At 51.1% G+C, this 23418-nt stretch overlaps 1 protein-coding gene across 5 annotated transcripts in view; it reads left to right on the top strand.

The window, feature by feature from the left end:
- Positions 1-23418, top strand: part of SLC35C1 (solute carrier family 35 member C1) — a 94406-nt gene that overhangs the window by 16877 nt on the left and 54111 nt on the right. For 3 of the 5 annotated variants that reach the window (XM_039537886.1, XM_039537883.1, XM_039537881.1), the window contains one exon: positions 23126-23203. The gene's annotated coding sequence lies outside the window, so the exon portion shown is untranslated. Of the gene's footprint in view, positions 1-7652; positions 7779-8223; positions 8359-23125; positions 23204-23418 lie in introns of those variants that run through there. The other 2 variants (XM_039537882.1, XR_005598215.1) reach the window with 2 other exon arrangements.

The raw sequence follows: 23418 nt of genomic DNA, 5'->3' as shown, positions 1-23418 counted from the left end.
ATATCAGTGGGTGCTGTGCTGGACTTGGGGTGCTAACAGGGGACAAGGAATGGAGAAGAAATTTCTCCACTAACCCACTGGCGTGAAAGGTTTGAGACCTGAACTCATTTGGTGGTAGGCTGTGCTTCTCCCCAGGTAGTCACAGCACCACATACTGGGGGGGGGGGGGAATCCAGCTGGTGGCCTGAAGCCTCTTCCCATCCCCTCTATAATATAGTCTTTTGATGGGATGGGTGAGGTTGAGAGCCTTCACCCTCATCCAGTTTCCTAGTGAGATGAGGGCTGAGGGGCTGTAGGTGGGCTCTCCCAGGGCCTTGTTGATTATGTGGAGGATGTCAACCTTCTTCCTCTGCTCTGGAAAGTTGCTGGGCCCTTGTGCTCCCTCAGGTCCCCTTCCCCTGCCCCTTCTGATTGTTGGTTGGGTTTCCCTTCAGCCCCACCCTCCCCTGTGGCAGTATCTCCTCAGGATGGGACAGCAGCTGCAGATGGGTTTGCTGTTTGCACTGTGGGCTCTTTGGTCTGCCAACAGGCTGCAGCTCCTCATGCACCCTCCCTCTGGTCCTGGTGTCACCGGCGCTGGCAGTGGGACAGTGAAGGAAAAAGCCTTTGACAATGTGCATGGAATGGGCCTGAAGTGAATTCTTATAACAGCCAGGGGCGGCTCTAGGCACCAGCAAAACAAGCTGGTGCCGGGGACGGCAAAATCTAGGGGGCGGCAAAAGGCTGGGGCCCCAGCTCATCTTGCCACTGCGAGCCGAGGAGCGGCCCGTCCCCTGCTGCCGGGGGGGGCGGCAGGCTGGGCCGGTGGACCTGCCGCAGTCATGCCTGCAGGAGGTCCACCGGAGCCCCGGGACGACTGGACCTGCCGCAGGCAAGACTGCGGAGGGAGCGCTCGTCCCGCGGCTCGGCTGGACCTCCCGAGCTGACTGCGGCAGCTCAAGCGGAGCCGCCGGACCCGCGAACCGTCCACAGCCGCGGGAGGTCCAGCCGAGCCACGCGGGACCAGCGGTCCCTCTGCAGTCATGCCCGCGGGAGGTCCGCTGCTCCCGCGGCTCCGGGGCGCCTCCCGCGCATGACTGCTTGGGGCAGCCAAAAAGGTAGAGCCGCCCCTGATAACAGCTCTACCTATCTGCAATGCCTGCACTTTCCAAACTGTGCTGATGGTGGAAGCCATTGCCAAGCAGCCTCCCAGGTGCTGCTGACTCTGTTTACAGCTGGAAGCCAACCTCAGGCTTTGTGAGGCATTCCATTGCCTGGAGCTTCTGTGCACTGATGTAAGAGACGGACATCCCTACTTGGGATCCACCCAGTCCAATAGAAATCCCAGCTGTCCACCCCAAGCTGCTATAGTGCCACCCATGGAAAGGGCAGAGTGGATCAGTAACAAGATTTGCCAGTTGGCAGTGCCCCTCACTGCGGGAGAGCAGAGCTGATTGGTCACTAGCCTCCGCCTTACCCCAGATGACAATGGGGCACTGGGGAACGTTGATATTCCAGCCAGATTGGAGTGTTAGTCTTAGGGGCTGAGAGGAGCCCCTGTGAGCCGGGCTGGAGAGAGGCTGAGGGGGCTGGGATGCTATGCACTGTAACAGAGAGACTCTCAAGGTGACCTGAGTGCAGTTTGGAAACTTAGATGGATCGATGGAATTGATCCTGCTAATCGTTTCCCTCTCAGCAGAGAGCGGAGCCTGTGAACTCACAAGTAGGACTGTTGGCCTAAAATCTAGAGAGTAAGAGGGATAGACCAGTGCTTAACTTGTGCCAGGGCTGAGCCCCAGCACCTCCAAGCTTGGCAGTTCAGAGACCCGGCATCTCTGGGTTTGCCCCGTCATTTATTAAAGTAAAAAAATTGCTTGAGCCCTGGCACCTCTTTCATTACAAATTAAGCTCTGGGATAAACGTGGAGAGATGGGAGTGCAAGGGATCACTTTGTCTGAGAAAGGGGAGGAGAGGTGCTCCTGACAGAGGAACTACTCAGATCCAGCCCCCCACCTAGCACAGATGACCTGAGAGCTGCATTTAGCTCATCTTCATGCTACTTTGCCTGCCCCCACTCTGCAGCTGTTGTGTTAGGGAATGAATGCTTGTCTGTTGCACCCCAGAGTCATAAGGAGGCATACAGAGGTTCCCCACAAGGTGCAGAGTGGCTGGAGAAGCTCTATGCTAGACCATGGTGTATGAAGCATGTTGGGGACAAGCATGGAAGGGGCATTTATCCTGAATGCTGCTCTGGCTTTTCTTGGCTCCCTTTGCCCTCTATGGAAAACAGAACATCAGTCAAAGTAGCCCTGGGGCTGCAAATACCAGGGCCAGGCAGGAGTCCTACAGCTGCCCACCGTCAGATCATTCCTGCACTGAGCACAGGAACAGAGTGGCAAAGAATAAGGTGGGTAGGAGCACTAAGCGATGGGCCAAGGTCCTAGTCTCTACAGCACTCCCAGCCTTGCAGAGAGCAAGCCTTGACTTAATACCTCCAGTACAGCTGTTCCACCTCAGAAAGCACCAGGCCCAAGCCCAGCAGGGCTGCCAGACCCAGAGAGGTAACTCCATCAGGTGAGCCGAGAGCAGGAGGCGGTCTAGCAAGAGAATGTTCCGGATGGATCAGAGCCAGACACTAATTAGCAGAATGTTCCCACTGCCACGCTCTGCCCGCAGGCGAGAGACTTGGCTCTGACTCCAAAATCTCTCCCCCTTCCTTGCTGTCATAGCCAGAGTGCTCAGTAATGGCCTTGGAGTAATGCAAGCACTTCACCTGATCCCTGCTGGCCTCAGCCCTAAGGAGCTTCAGGAGCGCTTGAGTGAAGCCAGGACAGCTACAGATATAAGAACAGCCGTACCGGGTCATACCAAAGGTCCATCTAGCCCAGTATCCTGTCTACCGACAGTGGCCAGTGCCAGGTGCCCCAGAGGGAGTGAACCTAACAGGTAATGATCAAGTGATCTCTCTCCTGCCATCCATCCCCACCCTCTGACAAACAGAGGCTAGGGACACCATTCCTTACCCATCCTGGCTAATAGCCATTAATGGACTTAACCACCATGAATTTATCCAGTTCTCTTTTCAACGCTGTTATAGTCCCAGCCTTCACAACCTCCTCAGGTAAGGAGTTCCACAAGTTGACTGCGTGCTGCCAGGCCCCTTGTTTTCATCCCCCTTCCTCTCTAAAACTGAGAGTGAGAGTCTGATGGAGTTGCCACAGCCAAGAGAAGTGAAGGTGGGCTCTGTGCAAGCTTCCCTCTTGGAGCCCTTCTGATGTACCTCAGTCCTGACCTGAAACACCCCCGTTACTCCATCCCTGGGCCCCACACCCTTCTGCCAGTCACAGTCACTCTTGACCCACAAGATCCTTTGCTTTTGACCTGTCCTGGGCCTTGGAATCAGGTTTTCATAGATTCCGAGGTCAGAAGGGACCATTGTGATCATCTTGTCTGACCTCTTGTGTAACACAAGCCACAGCACGTTCCCTAAAATAATTCCTGGAGCAGAGCTTTTGGAAAAATATCCAGGCTTGATTTAAACATGGTCAGTGATGGAGAATCCACCACAACCCTTGGTAAATTGTTCCAGTGGTTAATTACGCTCACTGTTAAAAATGTAACCCAAATTTCTAGTGTGAGTTTGTTTAGCTTCAACTTCCAGCCGTTGCATCATGTTATACTTTTATCTGCTGGACTGAAGAGCCCATTATCAAATATTTGTTCCCTATGTAGGTATGTGTAGTCTGTAATCAAGTCACCCCTTGACTTTCTCTTTGTTAACCTAAATCGATTGAGCTCCTGGACTCTGTTACTATAAGGCAGGTTTTCTAATCCTTTAATCATTCTTGTGGCTCTTCTCTGAACCCTCCTTAATTTATCAACTTCCTTCACGCAAAGGATTAAGCTGTGTGTCGGAAGTCTGCATGGCATCAGGTGTATGCGCTATAGCTGGCTGGCTCTAGCCAGCACAGTCAGACCCATAGATCTTGTAGACACCAGACATTCATCCCTAAAATTTCCCATCATTGCTACCACAATTTCAGATGCATCAATAGAAGCAACAGTGGGAGCACTTGTATAGACGTGACACTGGTAACCATCAGCATTTTAGCCACTGAGTCATCTAGACCTGCTCTGAGCAGGGTTAAACAACATTTCCCCTAGAGCATTTCAGGATCATTTGTTCCCTCACTCAAGCTCCCTAATCAGACCCACAGAGTCAGCAAGGGAACAGACAGACTGGCCAAAAGCAATTTCAGCCTTTTGAAAGGAACAACTGGCATGTAACAGAGGCAGGAAAATGTGCAATTAGTACAACAGGGCAATGTCAACAAGCTCTTAACGCCTGTTGTTATGGCAACACTGGGGAAAGCAGTGTCGGAGCTGGAAAACGGAGAGAGAAACAACAACCACCACCGCCACCAACTAGACTGCTACAGATGCCTGCAGAATCTCTCAGCCCAGCAGATCCCTCGCTGCAGGGAGCCGTGCAAACCTAAGGCAGACTCGCACCACATGCAGAACTGGTGACCCTAAACCAGACGCATAAATGACATCAAAAAGCCGGGGCCAAACCCAGTGAGGAGGAACTGCAACCAGCAGGACAGGGAGAGACTGGCCAGGGAGGCCCTTTCTGCTCCAGGCTCCACACACGAGGGACTCCAAAAGGAAGTCCCCAAATGATCAGGGACAAGAAAAGACTTTTCATCAAAAAGGGACGAGGAGGAGGAGCTGGCCTGGGCATAGAGGAGGGTGAGTCACTGAGACTACATAGAACTACAGAGTGACCTACCACTGGCCATTAACCCCTAACACAGGCTGAGGCCCTGCCCTAGGTACCCTGTACCATCTTTGGACAGAGAGTTGAGGGTTCTAGCTGTCCTACAATTTTCATAACAGCTGGCTCCTGAACACGCCGGCCTGGTAGAGCCAGGCCCTCAGAGCCGCCCCTCTCCATATCTACCTCCCCGGCTGGTGGAGGAGATGTGTATTTTGGGAGCAGTCCAGGCTGAGAGGCAAGGAGTACAGAAATGCTAGAAAATATTCGGTAGAAGTTGAGGGGGTGAAACTGGACCTGAAGGAAATGCTGATGGGGCATAGCCAGGACATGGGGGAAACAGGTGAGGATTATTCCGTTTCTCACGACAGGGCCCATCTGTTCATAAAATAAACACCGGTAGGCTGGTGAAGCAGGCATGGCCTGGGTGCGCAGCAACAAGGCAAGGACCTCTCCTGCACGATGGTGGGGATGGGAGTGGCTGAGATGAATGGATGAGCAGAGGCAGTGCAGAGAGGCCCCCACTCTGCAGTGGGGATAGCAGTAGCTGGGATGGATGGATGCTCTTTCGGGGAAGGACCATCATTTTCTATGTGTTTGGGCAGCATTCAGCATGATGGGGCCCTGAACTGGTTGCTCTCTAGGCACTCTGGTAAAATACATGTTTAATAATAATAGGAATAGCACAGCGGAGGCCTTTGGTCTGCAGTGGGGATTGGAGCAGCTGAGGTGGATGCACGGTAGCTTGAAGGAAGGGAGACCTATGAAGTTTTGAGCATGTTGATGCTCTACTGTGCCCTACCAGTTTGCAGAGACTGCACATATGGATGTCCAGGCAAGGAGAGAGACTTTAAAAAAAAAACACACACCCCTAAAGAATAAATATGAGGCCTGGCTCATCACTGAGTTACTCCAATTTTACAGCCTTTTAAACAAAGGAGTGATAGTGCACTGGCTTAAAACTGATGACTCCTGGTGAATCAGGCTCCAAGAATCCATGCATAAATCCACCTAGATATTTGCCTCTGAATATTTTCACATATCTGTATTAGGGTTGCCACGCGTTGGGTTTTCGACTGGAACGGGCAGTGGAAAAGGGACCCTGGCATCTCCAGTCAGCACCTCTGGCCGGGCCATTAAGGCAGGCTCCCTGCCTACCCTGGCTCCACACAGCTCCCAGAAGTGGCCAGCACATCCCTGCTGCCCTAGGCACAGGGGCAATCAGGGAAGCTCTGCTCGCTGACCCCAGCGCCAGCTCCGCAGCTCCCATGGGCCATGGTTCCCGGCTAATGGGAGCTGCGGGGGCAGTGCCACACAGAGCTGCCTCGCCACACCTCTGCCTAGGGGCCAGACATGCTGGCCGCTTTCAGGAGCAGCATGGAGCCAGGGCAGGCAGGGAGACTACCTTAACCCAGCTGTGCTGCTGACCGGGAACCACCTGAAGTAAGCACTGTCCGGCCAGAGCCTGCACCCCGAACTTCCTCCCACACCCCAACCTCCTGCCCCAAGTCGGCACCCCCTCCCACACCCTAACTCCTTCCTAGACCCCACACCCACATCCCAACCCCCTGACCCAGGTTGGAACCCCCTCCCGCACCCTCTCAGAACCCACACCCTGAACCCCCTCCTTCATCCAAACCCCTTGCCTCAGCCCTGAGCCTCTCCCTCCCAGAGTACACACCCCAACCCCCTGAGCACTTTCCCGCACCCAAATTCCCTCCTGGAGCCTGCACCCCGAACCTCCTCCCAAACCCAAACTCCCTCCTGGACCCTGCACCTCATCTATTCCATGCCCGGAGAGCCAGGGTGTGATTGGTTCTTACTGTCTGGTCCAAGTCTCCTTTATAAATGACACACACATGGCTTGAGGCCAGAGGCAGGAACAGGTGGGAAGGCAGCATTCTATCTCTGGGCCCTTCTGTGCAATTGGCATCTGTGTTTCAGAACTAAGGGAATGTTCCAGCAGGTAACAGGGAGCTTTGATCAACTGAGCTCACAATACAGCACACCTGCTAAGAAACATCTGGAGGGCTGTGGAATGGCCTCTTCCTCCCAGCCCATCTGCTTGGCTCCTTACTGGAGACCAGAATGAATGAACTACACTGGGTGCTAACGGTGTTCACCTGGTCCCAAGTTGACATCTTGCCTGGGATCAGGAGTGTTCTCTAGGACAGGTGCAGTCCCATCTCTCACAAACCCAGTGTCTGAGATAAAGGCATTTAGTCTGTAATGTGCCCATCAGCACAGCATTTGAGCACTAGCAGTCATGCAATCAGAGAGGCTGAAAATCCCAGCCTGTCTTCCTTTGTACTGTCAAAGTGCTAGCATGATTGATTTTGTTCTTTCTTTATCCCTCTTCCTTCTCTTATTTTCATGTATCTGTCCATTTCTTCCCCCTCCCCCCCACCGGTATCCCTGGAGGTGTTAGTGAGGCCAGAGAGATGAGCTTTACCCCTCCCCCCTCTCTCTCTGAGTATGGTACAATTAATGTATAGCTAGATTAATGACCAAGGGTGGCTCCAGGCACCAGCATGCCAAGCGCGTGCCTGGGGCGGCAAGTCGCGGGGGGCGCTCTGCTGGTCGCCGCGAGGGCGGCAGGCAGGTTGCCTTCGGCGGTGTGCCTGCAGAGGGTCCCCTGGTCCTGCGGCTTCAGCGGACCTCCCGCAGGCTGCCGCCGAATCCACGGGACCGGGGACCTCCCGCAGGCAAGCCATCGAAGGCAGCCTGCCTGCCGGGCTTGGGGAGGCAAAATACCTAGAGCCGCCCCTTTAATGACTAGCCTGAGGTGGTGGAAAGGCGGTTCCACAGCCATCCTGGGTCTCCAGCTAAGTGGATCTAGCCACAAGATCCCACTATTCTCATTCTTGATGCTATTAACTCCATTGTTTTCCCCCAGGACCAGCTGTCACAGCCATGAGAAGAGAGAGGTGGTTCCCGAGACAGCCACAGTCCAATTCATTGAGGGCTTAGAAGATCAGGGGCTTAAACTAGATCTGGTAGTAAACAGGGAGCTGTTAACTGACGCCAGAGTGGTGAATGTGTGAATCACTGTAAAAAGCCTGGCAGATGACAGATACAATCTGGGTACCCGGGAATGGTGCTGAGAACAGAAGGACCCTCAGGATCCTCATTAATTTTTTGTTGTTCTGCCCCAGTAAGCAGCAATGAGATATTCTCATCACCTGCCTGTGTCGGGCTAGCTCCATCCTCCCCTCCTGAAGACACCAGGAGCCCAGGAGAGGAGACTGATGGGAACTTGGGGGATGTGAGTCTATTAGGTCCAGGAAGCAGAATATTCTTCCACAAATCCTACGTTCAGCTGCCATCCTCAGTCCCAGGAGCAGTCAGGCTCATTGGGTCAGGGAAGGGCAGTGCTAACACCTACCTTTTCTTCAGAATTCACTTTAAACCCATGGAAGGTGAGAAAAGGAGAAGATCCTGGTTCTCAGGTGGTCTGTATTTCACAGGTTCAGACCAGTTGACCTGGGAAGGCCACAGAAGAGCATTCTCCAGAAGTGCTCGCTCACCACACCTGCGTCTGGTGTTAAAATCTCAGGGGCAGGCTTTGGGCACAAGAGCAAAAATGAGAAGCAAGTGTGCGGGTGAGTGGGGTTATGATCTTTACAGATGAGCTTCAGCAACAATGTAAAAGCCTCTGAGCCTGGGGAAGGTGATGGAGCTGGGTCTCTGCCATGTGATACCATGATCCTTGCCCAAACTGTTCAGGGGCATTAGCACACATGCTCCCCGGGCAGGGGCGGCTCTACAAAGTAGGCTGCCCCAAGCAGCGCGGAGCGCTGCGCCGCCCTTCCCCAGTCCCGCGGCGGGTCCCCTCTTCCCGCGGCTCCGGCATCCTGGGGAGGGCGGCATTTGGCTCCGGTGGAGCTCCCGCCGGCATGCCTGCGGCAGGTCCACCGGAGCCCGGGAAGACGGGACCCGCCGCAGTCATGCCGGCGGGAGCTCAACCGGAGCCAAATGACGCCCTCCCCAGGATGCCGCCCCAAGCGGGCGCTTGGCCCGCTGGTGCCTAGAGCCGCCCCTGTCCCCGGGAATGTTGTTCCAGAATCACTGGCTCCTCAAGGAGCAGGAGACATGGTGAAAATACAGACACACACAAATGCACTGCTGCTCCAGCCCCACCCCTTAAATAACCATCGTTATGAGTCACAAAGAGTAGAGCCATGTAGCCCATGGGGTAACCTGCTGGCGTACTTGATTATAGTCTGCCTTTACTTACTGGTTTGCTGTTTGTAGTATATTTGGCTAGTATTAGATTACCTTATTGTATTTGGCCGCAATGCACGGAACCTACTGGCCTGTATCATATATGATCAGCTTAAGCAAGTTAGCATAAGCATGGTTAAGTATGCTTGTGACCTTTGGCACAGTTAAATGGCCTAACAATTATCCTTTTAGATTTTGGGGAACCAGATGTGTTTAGCTAAGAAAGTTGGGACTTAACACAGGAGTGAAGGAAGCTTCCTAAAAGTGGGGGGGCCACCAGTGCCCAAACCATGGCCTCACCCCGTCATATTGCCCCTTCTTCTTGACCCCCCCGCCCCTTCCCCCCATGACCCTGCCCCCTACTCACTCTTCTCCAGCCCCCCCAATCGCTAGCCCTTATGGCCAGTAAAAAAAAAAATGGTGGGGACATGTCCCCTTGGCCTGCCCCTGTTCCAACACCCCTGACTTAACGGTGACCACAGACCACACCACAAGAACATGGAAGTAATGACTAGAAACCGGTTCAAGAAGTAACAGGTTTAGAGAATGAGCTAATTGACATTAATAGGTATGAATATAGTAGCCTATAGAATTCGTGCTCCCCAATATTACGTGGATGAAGAAATTAAATTTGGGCATGGAAGGTTGGGCACCGACATGAATATTCAGGATAATGCTCAGACCTGTAAGAGGGCAAACCACCACGCGGGAGTAGCTTTGAGCTTTGGGGGGGTTTTGTCTGCTTTAGCTTTTCCGCCACCTTTAGTTTTGAGTCTCTCTTAGCTGTTTAGCATTTGACCCTTCAGTTCGATTATTCACCATCAATCTCAAACATTGAGGAACCTGACCCATTGGGCATACCAACAATGAGGCTGGTCCTTTGTCTCTTACCACCAGGTCCCCAAGGAAGAGGGTGAGTTTGCCGGTTTAGGAAGCTTTTATAAGGGATGAGAACACAGATAACCCCAATACTGTATTATTCCCTTTCGGTTCTGTGGATTGGAGCTTTGATAACTTTTTCATTTATTTTAATAAAAGTCTCTACGGCTTTGTTTTGTGCTCAGCGTGTGTGTTCTTGCCACACACCCCAAGGGTCCTTGCAAGATATTGAACTCACTACATTTAACTCTGAGTAGCCTGATTCTGGGACAAGAACCTTATTATCTTCTGGTCAGATCCATTGGCAAGCCTACAAGATACAGATATTAACCCCCCTATAAATCAGGCAACAGTCAGGAAAGAATACTGGGGTCCTTGAGTCTGACTTCCTATGGCAACATATTCCAGCTACCCTATTCCTGGACCTCTGACTCCTCCACCCCACCTGTCCTCTTCTCCCCCCTCACCCCACCCCCTTAAGTCACTTCTCCTGCCCATTTGCTCTCACAGTTGAGGGCCGTTTCCTAACAACTAGAATAAATTTTCCTTCTCTCAAGTTTCAAGGCCACTTCTTGTCCTTCCATCTTGCAAGACTGTGACTAATCCCCCGTCCTTCCTTTATATTATTACTTTGATAGTATTTATAGACTGTGATCATGTCCTCGTCTCTCTCCCTTCCCCCCCACCCCAACTCTTCTGTCTTCCAGGATGTATAAATTTAGCTCCCTCAGCCTCTCTTCATGCATCTTATTCTTCCCCAGCTGTACTGAAACTATACAGCTTCCATGCAGTCTCCTTTGATTTCGACAGGGGAAACCTTTGCCAACAGCGGATGCATATGATTCTCCCACTCAGTAGTGGCAGATTAGAGCACCAGAGATCCCCAGAGAATAACTGAGCCTTCAAGCAGCCAGCAGAGATGAGTCCCAGTCTCCCGGGACAGATCTGAGTGCAGCACGGCAGTGGCTTTTGATACAATGTTACCAAGTCGTGTCTATGTATTTCTTTTTGCAAATCAATAAGATAAAGCCTGACTCCCTCCTGCTGCCATCTGGGGCTATTGGGGGGTGGGGAGGAGGTGTTTTCATTCTGCTCCTGACTCAAAGAATAAAAGAGAAGGGAGGGAAGAGAGAGAAATATCAGAAAGAAAGATAAGGGGGAGAATCTGCCTCCTGCTCTTCCATATGGTTGGCCCACTTGGGGCTGTGGGAGGAGGCTATCACAGGGCACCTGCCTGACAAAGGAACCAGAGCTGGAACACAAAAGCTGAGCTATTGAAGGTGAACAATAGAAAATAGGACAAGCATGCAGGCTGTGGAGCTGCAGGTGGTGCTGAAAGATAGGGGAACCCAGCAGATGCCTTTTCAGAAGCATTAGTCAGAGTCTGCTGGGGCCGGAGCTGTGGCACTGGGCTGGCAGACTGTCAGCAGCAGAAAGCAGCACAGGACCTCAGCAGGATGGGGGCCTAAGAAGCCAGCTGGCTTTGCTGGCCCAGACAGGAATGCGGAAGATTTCTTGACCTTTCAGCCAAATAAATTAGTGTGACATGAGAACTGTTTTTCTCCCGCTCTGTGAATGGAACAAATTTTACTGACTGGCTGAGGGCACCAGCTAGAACAAGGTCTAGCGCAAATAGGCATCATGTAGGGTTCACATACGCAGCTTGTCCGACGCACCTGCTGTGCCTCACTAATCTCATCATGGACTTTCACAAAGCTCTGCGATGCATTTCAGCCCTGACCTACAGCGCCACCCTCTACTCTTGCCGTCCTAGACTCCTGCCCACAGTTCTGCAGCTTGACCCTGCTATCCCAGTCCAGCCACTCTACCAACGCCCCTCCATACAGACTTGCTTCACCACCTGCTATCCCAGTCCTGGCTCCTCAACAGAGACTGCCAGATACGATCAATTGTTCCAAATTGTGTGGTGCTTTTGTGATGTGAACCTATATCCAGAGTGGCCTTGGATAAGACCCACTAAACATTTGTACCTGGAATGGGATCTGACCCCAACCCTTGCTGAGCTCCCCACTGTGGATTTCTGCTTTGTTCAGACAAATGATCAATCTTTTCAGCACCTGGTATTTTTCATAGGATGATCCTTCCTCCTCCTTGGAAGGGTTTAGTGCTGCTGCCCCTGCCGGGGATTGCACACATTTGCAACCCGCTACAGGAACAGGCTTTTCCCCAATTCTCTTTTCAACAGCTATTTCCTTAAATTTAATCCCTGCCCCAGAGTGGTGAGTGTTTGTTTTGTAAATCTTCTGAACACAAGCCATTCTGTCACAATTTCACATATGTATGTGCAATCCCTATTCCACTAGGTGGCGCTGTGTCATACCTCCGGGGGGCTGGGCTCCTAAGGACAGTCCCATTCACTGGCAGCAGGACTTGATGTGATTGATCACTTTGCAGGGGCCGAGGGGGTGGGAGTTGCATGATGCCTGCCATCTTCAAGGGCGCAGTGCAGTAGTGGGGGACACTTATAACAGAATGCAGTGGATGCTGCCCCTTGCAATTTGATAGGGGTATTCCCTGTTGCAACTCACGCTTCCCTGTGACCCCTTCTCCTTTGTTATCCTGTCTCCTATTCTGCCTGGAACACGCTTCCCCGTGGCCTGTGCTCATTTCCCCTTTGCTCCCCTGTGCACATTCCTGGTCCCGAGTTCCCTTTCCCCAGGCACATGCTCTCCAGTTTTGCCAGCACCAATTCCCTTTAAAACTAAACCATGAACGCCTTCCCTCCCCTACCCCACCCCCCATACATAGGCCAGACTCTCCTGCTTCAGGCACATACTTAGGGCTGATTGAGGGGCTGCCAGCAGATGGGCAATGGCTTCTTTCTCCGGTATCCATTTGCATCCCAGCCCATTAGGGATGTCTTTCCCCTTGTCGTCCTCTCTCCCCTCAGAGGCCTGAGGAAGCTTCCATAGCCCCCCTCAACTCTCCACTAATTTGTGGTACCATTTAATAGGAGGCAGAGCGAGGGCTGCAAGGAGCGGATGGGTCAATAACTCAGCTGGAACAATGAGCTAATGAGAAGAACCTTTGGAGTGTCTCTCCCCCCTGGCCATTGCTTGGTGCATATTAATCTCTCTGGAAGTGTGTGCCAGTAGCTCCTGCAGCAGCAAAGCACACTGCTGCTTGTTTGTTTGTTTTATGGGCCACTGTTGTTCCCTGTGTCCAAGATCCCTGCTCGGCTAATTAGTTCTTTCTGGTGAATTTGTTCTGAGCCAGATGATTCAGTTGCACATGGGGTGCGCATGGAGATGGCACTTGGAAGCCATGCTACTAATGGAGCCCCTGTCAGCCTGACCTGCCATACCATGCTGATAGGTAACTTACTAAAACCAGTGGAGTGGGAGCAAGCAGAGGCTGAGTTAGCCAATTCCTCCTTAGTGGGTGATGCTCTAGAAGGAGCTCACCTTAGTGGGAACCCCAGAGCAAAGGGAAATCACTGAAATCTTTGGTCCCTCCGCAGAGGGAAAAGGGGTCTTCATGGGTGCAGCTTTGACCTGCTGTTGTGGTGGGCATTGTGACAGAAGTGGAGCTGCTATGTAATAGTTATGAATACCGAGACATAACAAATTTAATGCTCCTGAATGTGATCTGAGCAGCGAGGGGAAGATGTATATTGGGGTTAAGACTTGCCTGTGTGAATGCACTGATCTAGCTTACTAGGGGGCAATGGGAAGAATAAACAGGGAAGTAACACAATAGCTTTCCAGGTAAGAACATCTAGGTGCACGCTTGAAAGACTATAGGGCAGGCTGTAAGCTTCAGAAATCCTGTCTCATGTTGTAAACCTTTGCCAGATCTGGGAGTTGCCAGACCAAAGGACTGTAACATTTAAAGAGTGCCTTTATTCCTGTGAAGGGGGCTGAGTTGCCAGGGGCCGTCCAGGGTGCTTTCAGTGAGCTCAGACACGGAGACGGAGAGAGGCTTTCCAGGAGACTCTATAGGGAGCTTGTCCTACTAGGGTCCCTGTGTGGAAAATGGTTAAACGCCTGGTAAGCAGACAGGCATGTAGTGTGTGGTTCATGGTTTTTGTGATGTGCTTTCTCTGAAATGCTTTTGTTCTAAATAAATAACATCTTTGCTTTAAGAAGGCTGTTTGGTCACTGATTACCACTGTCCATGCCCCAGAGAAGGGAATAGAGTTGCAGGGTCTGGACATAAATCAGATCTTCTGAGGTAATCCCAATTAGTACCATGGAACTGCACCAAAGGCCTGGTCTGAGAGTGGGAGAATCACATGATTCCACCCCGAGCTCAGATGATGGCTCAAGGCCTGAGAGCTGGAGGGGGTGCCCTTGGAGGGACCAGGAGAAGACAGGGGTGCAGTGTGCCCAGTGACTGTGAGCTCTGCTATTTTCTTCTGATACACCCTAATCTACTTCAGTCTCTTTAGTTTATCAAAAAGAAGGTTAAGAGGTGACTTGATCATGTACAGCACCCACAGGGGAAGAGATTTCTGACAGTACGTGGCTCTTTAATCTATCAGTAAAAGGTAGAAGGAGATCCAGTGGCTGGAAGCTAGACAAATTCAGGCAAGAAATAAGGCTTTAAAAGAAAATCTCTGGTAAAATTTACCTAGGGAGGTGGTGGATTCTTTACCCCTGGCAGTCTTGACATCTAGATGGGGTGTCACTAAAAGATCTGTTCTAACTCAGCTTGATGCAGGAATCTCAGAGCAAAAGTCGATGGCCTGCATTATGCAGGTCAGCCTAGATTAGCATAATGGTCTCTACTGGTCTTAGAACCGATGTATGAATCCAAGGGAGTTGCCCACACCATTCGCCAGGAGCAACTGGGAAAGACATCCACTCAACCTTTCAACGGCCAGCTATCCATCTATAGACCAGCTCGGCATATGCAGAGTGCAATCAGAGGGCTAATAAATCACCCACTGTAATAGAGGTGTAATTTAGAGGCGTGCTGAGAGAGAGGTTGATTGGTTGGCCCCAGTTGCTTCACTCCAGTGGCTACTTTCCCTCAGATCTTGCCTCTCCAAATTGCAGCCAGGAGCTGGCATTGTCACTTATCTTGACTAGTTCCTTAGGAGTAAGGATGGACTGGGGAACTGCACCTGAAGTACAGCTCTGTGTAGCTCGAAAGCTTCTCTCTCTCACCAACTGAAGTCGGTCCAATAAAAGGTATTACCTCACCCCCCTTGTCTTTCTGATCTCCGGGGCCAACACAGCTATAACTACTTCATATACAACAGGGGTGCTACATCAGGAAATGTTCAAGTGTGTGCCTAGGCTCTCCATGTTTAGGATTGTTTCGTGCCTTCCACTTGGCCATACTGTCACCAGTGTTGGCCACCCCAGCTCTCGCTCGATTTAGTATACACCAGTGTTTTCATCGGAGGTCAGTGCCTGAAGGGAGTTGTTCTAAAGGAACCAGGTTCTCCAGCATTTCCTGCCATCTTGTTACTCTGCAGCCTCCCACAGTGATATATTGAGGTAAGGGATTTTCAGAGGCAAAGCTCTTTCTGGACTTCAGCCTCTTGGGTGGTGGAATGTGTCCACGCAGTGGATGTCTTCGATCACACACCTAGTTTTGTCTGTCCTTTTTACTGAAGGCATCCCGCCTCACTGATGGTGATACAGTCCCCGTGAGGCAATACAGGGACAGTGCGGGGATCAGTTTCAAAGCCCCTGTGGTGATCCTACAGGATTGAGTTCAGTATCAATTGTGTGTGCATAGCTCAAGTGGGCCCATACTGGGGCACAGTACTCTACAGCTCAGTAATACCAGGTGAAACTGGAAGCTTGGAGTGGCTACTGTTTTGCATGATGTGCAGTAAATTCATTCCACTCTTCAGCCAGTGCCTGGGGACTCCAGCAGCCATAATCTGCATTCCAGCACCCTTTGTGTGGCCAGCAATCTGCATCGATCTGCTTGGCACACCTCAGCTGCCTACCCGGCCCTCTGCATAGAGGAACTTTTCACCCAAATCCTCCTCCATTACTCCCAGGCCCACACTAGACCTGCTGCTGGCAATCCTCGCATTGTAGTTGCAAATTCCTGAGATGCGAATTAAGGAGCTGCATGTGCAGAGGAAAGAAACAAAATGCGGAAGGAGAGCATTTCAGTGGTACTTGGTTCTGTTCCTGTAATTTACATGAGTACTGCTTGGTGTTTTGTGCCCATGCAACCTTGGGCTGTGATTCACTCGGATGTTACAAGCTAAGCAAGGTCAGTCTGATCAGTAGATAAATGAGAAACCTCTAAGGAAAACTTAAGGGCTATAGAAAGTGGTGCTGGTGATTCAGCAGGTGTCACTCCACTCTGTCAATACTGAATCAATGCCCCAGTAGGTCACTAGGGGGCACGGTGCTACCTTCCAGATGAACAAAAGTAGGGGGGCCAAGGCTGGGACCCTGTGTGCGGGGCTGGGAGAAGAGTCCCCAGAGTGGGGCCGGTGGCAGCCAGGACCCTGCATGCAGACTTCAGGTGGGGGCCACGAACAAAGCCCTGGGTGCGGGGCTGGCGACAGCCAGGAGCAGAGCCTCCGGGCACGGGACCAGGAACAGAGCCCTGGGTATGTGGCCAGCAGAAGCCAGGATCCTGCATGCAGAGCCCCAGGGGCAGCCAGAACTCCCCATGCAGGACTGAGAACAGAGCCCCAGGCACGGGTCCTGGAGCCGGGAGTTGGGACCTCAGGTGCAGGGCCAGGAGCGGAGCCCTGGGCCCCGGGCTGGGACCCTGGGTGCGGGGTGGTGGGTGGGACCCTGCACAAAAACTTGAAGGTGCTGCAGAACCCCCTGTATCCTTAGTTCCCACGTCTATGGCCAAGTGAGCCAGCAAACTGAGAAAAAAGCTGTGGGGAGGGAACAGACAGAGCTCCTCGGGGCACAGGACTGGTGGGAAAACTGTCTTGGAAATCAAGTATCAGAGGAGTAGCCGTGTTAGTCTGGATCTGTAAAAAGCGACAGAGTCCTGTGGCACCTTACAGTCTAACAGAAGTATTGACGCATGAGCCTGCTGTTTGTCCCTACTGTGGTCAGGGAAACAGGACTTTGTGGACCGTCTTTGTAAATAAACAAGATTGCACCAAAGAAATACACGATGCGTATCCTCAGTTTCTCCCTGTAACAGAAACAATCTAGCAAAGTCCTGCATATTGGCTAACCACTGGGGCCAAAAAGGGTGTCGGTTGTGGCCCAGGCAATGATATCTGGTTCTGCTTGAACCTGTTCCAGAGTTATTTCTGAAAATCAAAAAGTTCCAAAGCAGTTAAGGGGTCACAGACCATTCCCTAAATTCTCTGATTAAATGCTCTGCTCACTGGTGATGGCTAATTCCTCCGTGGCCAGGGGCAGCCAGGCTGAAAGAGTCTGTCATGGCTATCCCCTGATTACTCATCCAGCTTCAGCAGAAATAGTTTGTGTGTTGCTGCTGCAGCCTTGCACCCAGGGCAGGTCCTGTCGGAGCTGCCCACACTTCAGACGTATGGGCAGGCCGCCTCGGTGCCTGAGAGCTGTGTGGGAATCTCAGTCACGTGACCCTTTGGTGCTCTTGGATGATGTGCGGATGTTAATGAATTGATAAAGAAATAGCAGCACTGAGATCTCAGGGAGTCCGTGTGCTTAGAGGAGATTCCTCCAGACTGGGGACAGTGGCTCTTCCTGGACTTACAACATTCTTAATGGTGCAGATGCTGACACAAGACACAGTGGGAAGGGAAGGTAGAGATTCATCTCTATTGCATAATGAGGCAGTGTCACTCCTACAGGTATAGGAACATGGGGAAAGCAGGTTGCAGGATTGGGATCTGACAGCAGAGTGGGCAACTCATGAAGCTCAGGAGAGGAGGTATTGTGCAGTATATCTAAGCTTAGAGTGAATTTGGTGCTCATAGAAGTAAGGGTTGTCTTGTGCTAGCCGCAGCCTGTCATTAAGGACATAGTAAAGGCACCTCAATCCTGCCCTGCAGCACTCCGTGCTATTCCTACCCTGGCTTCCCAGGGTAATGTTTTTTTTGCCAGTGCATCTCCATTCTCGTAGAGCACTCCCTGATATTCTAGCCCTGGGCTTCCCCCACACAGCTTGGCAGATACATCTCAGTCCTGACCCACGGTCCCCCAACTATTCTAATCCTGCCCCACATTCCGTTGTCAGAAGCCACTGATGTCTCCTTCACAGCCAGTCACTTCTGACTCCCACCCAGCAGTTAGTGGCACCTCCTTTGCTCTGCATGGCACCTCCCTTACATGCAATAGAGGGGATGATAATGATTGTGAGGGCATGTAGGTCTCTTCCTGTGACCTTTAAGCCCCAGAACGAGTCACTGGCTCTCAAGCAACTGTGGCAGCAGTTCCCAAGAGCAGGTGTCACAGACTTAACTGTGCTACTGCCCTTCTCCTCTGAGGCCCATGGAACAGCTGCCCACCAAAGTCCGTGTACATGGCCACCTTGCCAGGGCAAGGCACGAGACAGAGCCCCCCCTGCAAGGGTGTTGGAGACCCAAGTTGGTGTGACAGAGACATATCCCCAGTGCCTGGGCATGGGTGCCATGCCAGATGCCTGGCACATCAGTTGCTAAGCAAGAAGAAGTTTTAACATGTTGATTAATGCCCTGACTCTGGATGAGTAATTAGAATTAATGTGGGATATCAAATCAGGAAATCAGGCATTATTAGGAAGAATTAGCGATTTATTTTCATTTTCTGCCTGGCTCACCCCAGTCCCCCAACACAGACAGGGGACTTGGCATGAGATAAAGCTCTTCTCTGACAGCTCAGAAATGGAAAGAAAATGGAAAACTGGAGCCCTGTGAACACAGCTAATTTGTGATTAATCACAAGGTAACGTCACACCCTTGAGCCCCATCGGGTAGAGTGATGATCAGCCAGTCCTGTGACAGCTCAGTCCTGAGATACAGATCTCCCCTGAGTACAGAAATGTCGAGATATTGTTGTGACTAGGAGCTGGAATCCCGCAACCAGAGCTGGGGGAAGTGTGAGAGGAGCACTAGCCAACAATTGTTCGAATGCAACCCTCAAATTTTGCTTTGGTGCCAGCCCCTGGCTTTTGCTTCCCAAGCCGGGTCTTATTCACAAAGAATGTAAAAAGAACATGTTGCAAACTGCCACACACCTAAGCCCTCATACTCATTCTCAGCCTTTCAGTCATCCAGTCAGGAAGCTGGGATCATGGGGCCATGTGATTTGAGTGGACCAGTCACACATTGCAAATGCTCCAAAGCAACAGTTGCAGCAAATTGGTCCCAAGAGCTGAAATATGTTTGTACAAACCACCCATCCACTAACAAACACATGCCCAGAAACCAGAGTCCACCAGCGGAGAGTTCGCACCAGAAATGTGGCTAAGTTACTTGCTGTGGATAGTCTGTTGAGGAGCTTGGAGTACAGTGCGGGGAGGCAAGCTGATGTAAAGCTCTACAGGAAACAAGCCTCAATACCAAGCTGCTCAGTACATAAGAAATATAAGGGATGGGGGACGAAAGTGTGTTGGCCCATCTGTGGGCCCACAGGCTACAGGTGACTTCAGTTCACTTCTCGTTACTCTGAAAAGGAAGAACAGGATCCGAAAAGGAGAGGAGGATGGATGAGGGAGCTCGCACAGCTCTGAGGCAGGCCCACCAGAGCCCATGCCAATGTGGCTAATAGAAAATATGGTGCAAAGCCTTCAATTAAGGGCAGAAAACATTCAAAGGGGCCTCTGAGATGAATGAACTTGGCGCAAGCCCTCCTGGGGGGAATTGGCTCTTCAATCATACAAATAAAAACATGGTCGTTCTCTTTGGCTCATTGATCGCATCTGAGAATGAATCTTAATTATGCGGCATGGGCTCCATAAATCACAGGGGTAATTAAAAGCCCTGTTTACAGTGACTGATTGCTCCTGAGCCTGGACTGTGGTAAGATTTTAATCTGCTCAGCACTGGCCCAAAGCAGGGGTGTTGAAAGCCAGGGTGGGATGCAAGGAGCTGCAGGGAAGGGTGGGGAGGCTGGGTCCCCCTGCCCTAGCCTGCATCACCAAGCTGCCTCATACATTTGCTATGTAGTAGTAATGAAAAGTCAGAGGAGATAGGTGCAGGTGGCACTTCCTGAGCGTGGCCATCTATAGCAGGGAGGGAACCGGGGAAGGGGACACTGACCAAAGTGGAGAAGGGAGACCCGTCTGCTGTATAAATGCACCTTAGACACAAATGTGTCCTGCTGATGTGTGTTGGACATGCAGTCCTCACTCCCCAGTAACGCATACCTCTGACCCACCCTTGTGCTGTGTACACAGTTGCAGATACCTTCTTGCCTAAAATTATGCGCATTGTTCTCCTCTCGCAGCCCTGAGCCAGTCCCCCTGTTCTCTGTCCTGATGCAGCTATGCCTGGACTTTCCTGTCCCTGCCTCCCTGTTCCATTCATCTCACTCTGGAGCTGGCCCCATTTCCTCATCCCATTCGGTGTCCATGTGAAGGTTCAGGCTGTGCTAATCGGCCAGGAGGAAGCTGTAGTGCAGCGATGGGGCAGCGCAAAGCCAGCGCTCCAGCCGGGCGGCAGTGATGGATTGCCACAGGCACAGAGGAGGAGGGCAAAGGCACTAACTGGCTAGATGAGTAATGCTCAGCCAACCAGCACTGGGACGTTATGGGGATGATGGAGCGGTTGGTCCAGAATAATTAGGTAAATGAGCTTCATTAAGTCAACCCTCTGCTGAGTGTTCAGAAACAAGGCACCCTGGGGCTAAAGTCCTTGCTGCATTCCACCCCCTGCTCCCATCTGCTCCCCACCCGATGTGGTAGCCGTAACACACAGCTGCACTGTGCTTACCCCAAATGGGCACTTCCCCTCAGAGGCATAGGCCGAAGCTTTCCGGCACCTGGGCACTGTGGCTGTAGAACAGTGAACGTGACACTCAGTGAATTACTGAGCACGTTGGTCTGATCCCACACACGGGGCTGCACAGGGTTGTTGCTTTCTGATCCCTTTGCCCTCCAGCTGATGCTTGGGGAAGCGGGGGGGAATGGAGGGATTTGTTGTTACCCCATAACTCTCAAAGGGCTGCAAGATGGCAAAGCTCTCTGAATAGAGATCCTCTGTCATAAGGGAAGGCTGATGCTGGCTGCTTTTGTCGAGCGTTCTGGGAGAGCAGCCACTGCAGTAGGGATTTCTGAATAACGCTGCCTCTCCAGCTTAACGCTTCTACAGAGACTTGCACAATGTTATTAGACCCTGCTGTGCTTCATTTAATTGAGGTTAGAGCTCGGATTTTTCTGCTTCAGAACAGAGATGCCTTCAATGTGAGCTAACGGGGATTCTCCTTTGAATGACAGCAGCATGAGGTTTCTGACACAAGGTTGAACAGTTCTATCCAGAAGAGGGCAGTGATGCACAAGTGTTGAGAGGTGCATTTATGCTGGTTTGTTACAATATTCATATTATTAAAGCAGGTTCTTCAGGGAGCAGTGACGGTTGGTATACCTGCTAAACCTAGCCGAAGAGTTAATGAAGGGCAATGTAACTGAAAGGCAAGGCAGGGGAGGGGGTAATAGTTTCCCAGCTGCCAGCACTGATCTTTACAGTACAGGCCTCTCCCTCCAGCACAGAACTCCTCTTGTTTCATGACCATGCACATGCACCAGGTCCTACAGGGAGAAGCAGGCACATAGCTAATGGCTTCCAATAAATACTCAGCCATCAGCATATAGCCAGATGAAGAGAACATTCCTCAGGTTACCAGCAGTGGCAGCTATGGTGCAGATAGAGCTAGGATGAAAGCAGGACGACTCTGCACAGACCCCTGGGGAGGGGAGGGGAGATGGGGTAGGGATTCCACCACCCTGCTGTCTTAGCATTACAAGCTCACTGCTGTGGCTTCTAAGAGCCGCTTCACAAGCTGCACAGGTGCCATCTGAGTCTATCCATCATGTGCTGAGAAAAGCTATCAGGGTCTCAGAGAATCCCCACTCTTGAAGCAGAGAAGATGGTGGTTCTTCCCCATAGCTCTCTGGCCCCTTTTGACAGCAGCAGCTTGTTAGAATCCTCTCCCCGCCAGGACCTGACTAATGCTGTCATGAGACAGCTGTAAACCGGCACCAGAGTCAGCTACCCTGGTCATGTGGTGAAATAGTAGCGTGTAGCTGAGAAAGAGAGGGTCTGGCCAGGAGAAAAGAAGTCCAAATGAGATGGAGCGTGCATGAGGCAGAGAGCTACAAAGAGACTGTTCCAGAAGCTACAGAGGAGAGGATGCCTATGCCCACAGTAGGGGAGTGTGTGGCAGAGCAAAGAAAATATAAGATGGCTATTCTGGGTCAGACCAATAGTCCTTCCAGCCAAGTATCCTGTCCTCCTCCAGTGGCTAGTGCCAGTTGTTCAGAGGGAATGAACAAAACAGGGAAATTTTGAGTGATCATCCCTTGTCATCCAGTCCCAGCTTCGGGCAGTTGGAGGTTTAGGGACACCCAGAGCATGACTTTCTTGGCCATCGATGGACCCATGTTTCATTAATTTATCCAGTTCTGTTTTGAACCCAGTTATAGTTTTGGCCTTCACAACAACCCCTGGCAATGAGTTCCACAGATGATACAATGACTGTGCGTTGTGAGAAGTACTACTTTCTTTTGTTTGTTTTAACCTGCAGCCTATTGATTTCATTGGATGACCCTGCTTCTTGTGTTATGTGAAGGGGAAATAACACTTCCTTATTCATTTCCCTACACCAGTCATGATTTTATAGACCTCTATCATATCCCCTTGAGTCGTCTCTTTTCTAAGCTGAACAATCCCAGTCTTTTTAATTTTTCCTTTATAGAAGCTGTTCAATGCCCCTAGTCATTTTTGTTGCCTTTCTTTGTACCTTTTCCAATTCTTGTATATCTTTTTAGATGAGGCAACCAGAACTACACACAGTATTCAAGATGTGGGTGTACCATGGATTTATATAGTAACATATTTTCTGTCTTATTATCTATCCCTTTCCTAATGGTTCCTAACACTGTTAGCTTTTTAGGTGTTTTCAGAGAACTATCCACAACAACCCCAAGATCTCTTTCTTGAGTGATAACAGCTAACTTAAATCCCATCATTTTGTATGTATAGTTGGGATTACGTTTTCCAGTGTGCATTACTTTGCATTTATCAACATGGAATTTCATCTGCCATTTTGTTGCCCAGTCACCCAATTTGGTGAGATCCCTTTGGAACTCTGCACAGTCAACTTTGGACGTAACTATCTTAAGTAACTTTGTATCATCTGCAAATTTTAACACCTCACTCTTCACCCCCTTTTCCAGATCACTTATGAGAGAGCCAGGGGCTGGATGAATGGAGGGAGTGAGGAGGAGAGAGAGAGAGAAGTTCATGAAGAGCAAGTAAGTCTATGGAGGGTTGTAAAACAAAGAAGGGAATCTTGACCTGGATCCTGAAAAGAGCAGAGAGCTGGTGGAGATTTCTGGGAATGGGGGGTACCTGTGGGAAAGCAAACAGTGGCTTGCTGAAATCTGGGGAGGTGAGCGACTGTTGGACAGGAAGCTGTTGAAGGAGAGGTGGGTGGGTGGGTGTGTGTGTGTGTGTGTCCACTCCCCTC

The sequence above is a fragment of the Mauremys reevesii genome, linkage group 4 (genome assembly GCF_016161935.1).
Source record: "Mauremys reevesii isolate NIE-2019 linkage group 4, ASM1616193v1, whole genome shotgun sequence".
NCBI lineage: Eukaryota > Metazoa > Chordata > Testudines > Geoemydidae > Mauremys > Mauremys reevesii.
This window is presented reverse-complemented; position numbering and strand designations above follow the sequence as displayed.